Source organism: Salvia splendens, chromosome 19 (genome assembly GCF_004379255.2).
Source record: "Salvia splendens isolate huo1 chromosome 19, SspV2, whole genome shotgun sequence".
Taxonomy (NCBI): Eukaryota; Viridiplantae; Streptophyta; class Magnoliopsida; order Lamiales; family Lamiaceae; genus Salvia; species Salvia splendens.
Genome location: NC_056050.1, coordinates 19,845,791 through 19,852,159, shown reverse-complemented (window position 1 = coordinate 19,852,159; position 6,369 = coordinate 19,845,791). Strand labels below are relative to the sequence as shown.

General features: G+C 42.5%; 1 pseudogene; it reads left to right on the top strand.

Moving 5' to 3' along the window:
• The first annotated feature begins 1,617 nt into the window (after positions 1-1,617).
• On the top strand, positions 1,618-5,875 carry LOC121779569 (annotated as a pseudogene).
• Positions 5,876-6,369: the final 494 nt, after the last annotated feature.

Below are 6,369 nucleotides of genomic sequence, written 5' to 3'. Positions count from 1 at the left end.
AAGTTTCTTCAAATGCCCGGCCATTTTGGAGAGATTAGCCCTGGCAAAATTACCAATTGAGTATCTTGCTTGAGATCTACCCTTCTCCGGAGAGTATCGTTTGGGTGGAATTCCCCGGTTGATTCGATTCGGCAAGATATATCTTCCAGTGTCTCCATCTATAGCATTTGTCTCTGTATCATCATTGTTAGAAGAACATGAACCCTCTTGAGGATTAGTAATGTTTACCTCAGGTATCGGTGGGGCAATGGGCGTGTTACTTAACTCCACGGGTTGCTTTGTTGTGTGCGAGACCTGCTCGGCAGCAGGAGCGATTGGCTCGGGTGGATCTTCAGTAGGGGTATTGATGTGTGACATAGGAAACCAACTTAGCGGGTCACTAGACTCTACAGATTCCTCCCCCTGACTGGTAAGTTGGGTATGGTAAAAGAAATCGGACTCCAAAAAATCACAATTCATTGTAGTGAAAACTTGTCTATTTTTTTGGATCAAAACACCTGTATCCATTTTGATTTATCTCATATCCTATGAGACACAATTAACCGCACAAGAGGAAAGTTTGGAACGTTCATGCATGGGAATGTGTACAAAGACCACAAGGTGGAGGGGATAGGGCAGCAGGAACAGAGGTTAAATTTGATAATTCGAAGATTGGGGCTTTGAGTTTCAAAATTTTTGTGGGAAGCCTATTCAAGAGGTAGACTGCTGTGGCGACAACTTTGGGGCAAAAATATTTTGGTACTTTAGAATCGAGCATAATAGATCGAGTCATTACTCCTATTTTTCTTTCAGCGACACCATTTTGTTTTGGGGTATCAGTACACGAGGTTTGGTGGATAAGGCCTTTCTCAACAAAAAATGTTTCATCTGAGTGTTGACATATTCCCCCCATTGTCAGATCTGAGGATCCTAATATTTTTTTGAAATTGTGTTTGGATCATGTTATAAAATTCTGTGAATTTTGAAAAAACATCAGACTTATTTTTAAGAAAATATACCCATGTCATCCTCGTGCAATCATCAACAAACAACACAAAATATCTAATCCCATTTCCCCCAATAACCGGAGAAGGACCCCACACATCAGAGTGAATTAAGGAAAAAATAAAATTAACTCTAGTATTGCTGGATTTAAAAGAATGTCTATGACTTTTCGCCAAAACACATGTTTCACAATTTAAAGAATGAAGTTTAGCAAAATGAGGAAATAAAATTTGCAAATAACCAAACGATGGATGCTCTAACTGCCTATGCCATAGCCATGCCTCCCGTTCTGTAGTTCCGTGAGCCAACATTGCCCTGCCAGTTTGAGCTATCTCATCCACATAGTACAACCCGTGACGTTCAGTGTCACGCTCAATAATCTTCCATGTCCGAATATCCTGGAAAAAACAGAACTTAGGATGCATTAGAAGAGTACAGTTCAGTTCTTGTGTAACTTGACTGATAGACATTAACTTTTGAGTCTAAGATGGGATATATAAACATTTCGAAACTTTTAAGGTTGGGGATATTTGAACAGTGTCAGCTCCTTCTACCCTTAAAATTTCCCAACTAACAGTTTCAACACGTGCCCTTCTAAATTTATGAAGCATTTCAAAATCAGATCTATCATATGTCATGGTGTCGGTAGCTCTATAATCTAAAATCCATCTCCTATCTTTTTCCCTACTTATTTCCCCTATTTGACACGAAATTGCAATATAGGGCCATTTTCTAGTATGTAAACACGGTTTTGGCAAACAATAATATCATGCCTTTTTTCATGAGGTGTATTTTGCAAGGAATAAGTGTTATGGGGTGTATTTTCGCCTTGCGCCGCCGTTTCCTGTCCTCCGATTACCATTTTTCCTTTTGCGGTGGTGGAACGATTTCCCTTATGGCCGTCTTCCCACCACTCCGGGAAACCGATGAGGTGGAAACCTGTCTCCCGTGTGTGCTTCGACATGCCACAATGGGAGCAGATTAGCTTCGATTTGTCAATTTTTGGGTATTGGGACGAGCCGCTCCGGTTCTATGGTGGTGGTGCTCCCTTGTGCGGCGGCGGTGGCGGTCCTCTGTTCGCTCGAGAAAATTGAGCGGGCGGTGGTGGTCCGCTGTACCGGGCTCCAAAGCCCGACCCTATTTCAGAGAAGCCCAGATCTTGAGCCGCAGGCTTCCAGATGCCTGTTCAATTTTCTTCTTGCTTGATGACGGCGAATGCCATATCGGCAGTTGGCTCCGGGGACTCTTTGAGCAAATCCCGTCGAAGTCTATCATATTTCTCATCTAATCTGGACAGAAATTGGTATAATTCTTTGTCACGTTTTCCCTTTGGTATGTTAATACTCCCTTGTCACAGCATGTATATGGGCAAGGTTTTCTGGTTTCGATGCTTACCCATAGGCTCTGTAATTCGCTCCAATATTGTTTGATTCCCCTGTGAATATCTGCTTACTTTTGTGTCGAGGTCGTAGACTTGAAGTGGGTCTGCTCTTACTCCGAAGGTTGTTGTGAGGCTTTTCCATACGACCTTTGTCGTTTGGTGTTGAGTATACTGCATTACTAGCTTTGGCTCCATGTTTTAGATGATCCACGAGTATACTGTGTAATCGGCTGCCTGCCATTCCTTGAACTTGGGGTCGTCGGGTAATGGTGGTGTTGACTCCCCTTCAAGGTGTTCCAGTTTTTCCCGACTGCCTATTGCAGCCTTCATCAATCTGGACCAAACTGGGAAGTTTTTCCCATCGAGTTTGATCCCTACGGTTACTGTTTCAATGGTTTTGGACATTTTTTTTTGCTACTCACTTGATTTTTTGGCTATTTTGGCTGTAGGGCTGAGGATGGATAGATCGGACGTTTGCCGGATCTTGGTTGAGGGGTTTGAGAAGGGTAGAACGATGATGAATTGTGAATCTGAGTTCAAAAGAAATCTGAAGGTTTTTGGATGGAAAAAGCTGCTCTTGATACCATATTGTTTGTATTGAATTGATTTTGCATATTTGATTGTGATCATGAAAGATACATTTTTACACTCCTATTTATAGGACTAGAACATTAAATATACCTAGGAAAATATGAACTTGGAACTATACCATAATAATGATATATTCCCTTGAGACCCCAAAAACATCCTTTCTCATAACCTTGATCCTCCCATATTCCCTTTCCAACAGTATCTAAAGCTCATCCATATAAAGGGGGAGTTTAAATCTTGTTTCTTGCACATAAATCTTGAGATGTAACTGCAAATTGTACTTGAGCAATCTCCTATGATTGGCTGCAAACTTATTATGTGGTTGATTTGTTAAATATGTTAATAATTTGGTTGAGGGTGAGATGAAACACTGTGTTTTGATCAGTGAGATGATGAAAACCTCATGTTCTTGCGAGCATTTTATGACATGGTTGCCTAAATTTGTGCTTTCAGGTGATATTGGGTTTATGTTCCAAAAACCCAAGGCCCTTTTTGTCACTTGGGAGTCTTGTCGATGTCTATTTTCCTCCATCCAAGAGATCTCGTGTTACTGCTCCCTTTGTTGTTAGTGAATTTCCGAATGAGCAGCCTTCTATTAAAGTTCATCCAGACGAGTGCCAGTTTGAGATCTTCAGATGTCTTGGAGGCGAAGAGAGGAGCGCATGCGCCTCTGTATCCAAACGTTGTCTCATGCTTTTGAGCAGCATCTGTGCGGAGGAGATATGCAGCTCTGTTGCTCTGACCATGGAGCCTGAGATTGTATCTGATTGTTAGAAGGTTGATGAGTCTGCTAAGCCTAAAGGGAAGGTTGAATCCGTTGATCTAAATGATGAGGAATGTGTTGACGTTGATCCTCAGGGTTATCTATCGAGGTGCTTGGAAGGGAAGAAGGCCTCGGATGTGAGACTGGCTGCGATTTTTGTTGGAACTGCAAGCCGTGGAGGTTTGGGAAAGCTATCCATCCGAGGAAATGCCTACTCTCGTAGGTTGACATTGGGCTGAAGGTTGAGTCGTGTGGTTGCCCTTCTTTGGGGGTTCTTTCTATGTGGAACATATCCTCTGTTAGTGATGAAGGGTTGTCTGCAATTGCAACTGGTTGCCGTTTTCTTGAGAAGCTAGACCTCTCCCATTGCCTGGCTATCACTGATAAGGCCGTGATCGCTGCTGCCATGAACTGCCCCAATCTAAGATCAGTTAAACTAAAGTCTTGCTCAAACATTGGTGATGAGAGCTTGAATGCTTTGGGCCGTTACTGCCCCAACCTAGAGTCGATCATGGTTAAAAATTGCACCCTTGTTGGTGACCAGGGGATTGTTGGTCTATTTTCTGCAGCTGCACACGTCCTAACCAAAGCTAATCTTCACGGACTCAACATCAGTGACGTGCCTCTTGCTGTAATTGGGCACTATGGGAGTGCAATGACTGATCTTTCTCTTGTTGGCCTCCACAATGTGAATGAGAGGGGCTTCTGGGTGATGGGTAAGGGTCAAGGTTTGAAAAATATGAAATGTTTATCGATCATTTCGTACCAAGGAGTTACTGATGCGGGTCTTGAATCTTATTGGTAAAGGCAGCCCGGATCTGAATGTGTTTTGCCTCCAGAGATGTGCTCTTGTGTCTGACAATGGGGTTGTATCATTTTCCAGAGTTGCTTCATTGCTTGAAAGCATTAAGCTCGACGAGACTCATAGGATTACTCAGTGTGGTTTTGGCATCCTTGCTAGCTGTGGAGGGAAATTGAAGGCACTTGCTCTGTCCAGTTGCTTAGGGCTCAAAGACTTGAATTTTGGATTCCCATTGAGCTCTCTTTGCATGTCTCTGAGATCGTTGGCTATCCATAACTGCCCAGGGTTTGGTGATTCTGGCATGAGCATGTGGGGTTGGCTGTGCCCTAAACTAACACACGTGGATCTTATTGGCCTTGAAGGAGTAACTGATGTCAAATCTCCTCTCTCTCAGTCAAAGGCCAGAGGCTGGTCTTGTTAAGGTTAATCTGAGCGGATGTGTAAACCTAACAGCCTGGTTGCAGGGATTGCTTGCCTTCACGGGGAAACTCTAGAGGTTGTGAATCTTGAAAGAGTAAGTGGCATCGCTGATGTGAGCTTGATGTCAATCGCAACGAACTGCTCAGTTCTGCGTGAGCTTGATATCTTTGGTTGCAGGGTAACGGATTCAGGTATATTGCCCTCTTGGCTAGGGCTGGGCAGTTTAGCTTGCAGGTGCTCTCCCTAGGAGGCTGCTCGTAAGTGTCAGACGAGAGTTTTCAATTCTTGAAAATGCTCGGCACGACTCTGCTGGGGCTCAACATTCAGCTTTGCCATGGAATCAGCTCTGCTGCTGTTAATTTTCTTCTTGAGCAGATGTGGAGGTGTGACATAATTTCTTAAGATGCAGAAAAATCATGAATCGAATTTCTTGATTTTACAACATTTTCTATCTAGCAAAAGTATTATTAGAAGGTTTTTGGGTCCATCATGATACGTTGTCAATGAGTCCAGGCCAGCGTCTCCGGCCAAACTTTTTGCAGTTTCTCATGCTGTTTTTAAGGTCGTCTTTTCCGAGTGGAAAGAGGCTTCTGTTTTGTGGCCGATGGTGGTAGCTGGGCTCATCAAGTTCTGGATCTTTTCGGACAAACTCTTTTAGGTTTCTGCCCGAGCATTGGTGGTTGGCCATGTTGCTCGGATGGAAGCTTGCAGCCGCGAATCCGACTAGGGTTTATTGTATCTTGTGTCAATGTTTAGAGTTGTTTTGTGGTTGCTTTGTGTTGTTTGTGCACCTATTTGCGTTGGCTTTGGCCGTGGCGGCGATGTGGTTTTTGAGCCTGCCATGATGATCTCTTCTTCAGGTATTGAAGAAGGGATGGTTTTTTAGTTTTTCCAAGGGGATATTGGTCTCTAAAACCATGAACTTTGTCCAAAATTTGGTATTTTCCATGAACTTTAAAATTGGTTTAGAATATCACAAACTTTGCACAGATATAAATAAGACAAGGCTAAAGTCCAAAAGTGTTTCTCTCGTATGAATCACAAATAGAAACTTTGATGTTCCACACTTTTCCTCATAGTTAAAATTGTTAGGGAGATTTACAAAATATGAACAAATCGGATATCCTGAAAGGCGTGAAACACTTTCAGATCAAATTAATTTAGTGGTTTTACCAATATTTGATCGGATACAATTTAGGTTTTGAAGAATTCATATCTTCTTTTTTGTTCTGCCTCTTTGAACCATAAAATGATCAATAAGAAGAGGCTGAAGATGAAACGTTGCATTTCTTCAATTTCATAACTGTTTTTAACAGTTTTGGCGGATTTAGAAAATTGCATTTTAGTCCTTCAAATTTTCAAAAATCATATTTCCGGATGCATTTTCTATACAGCTCGACCCCAGCCAGGGGCTCTGCCCCTTGGACC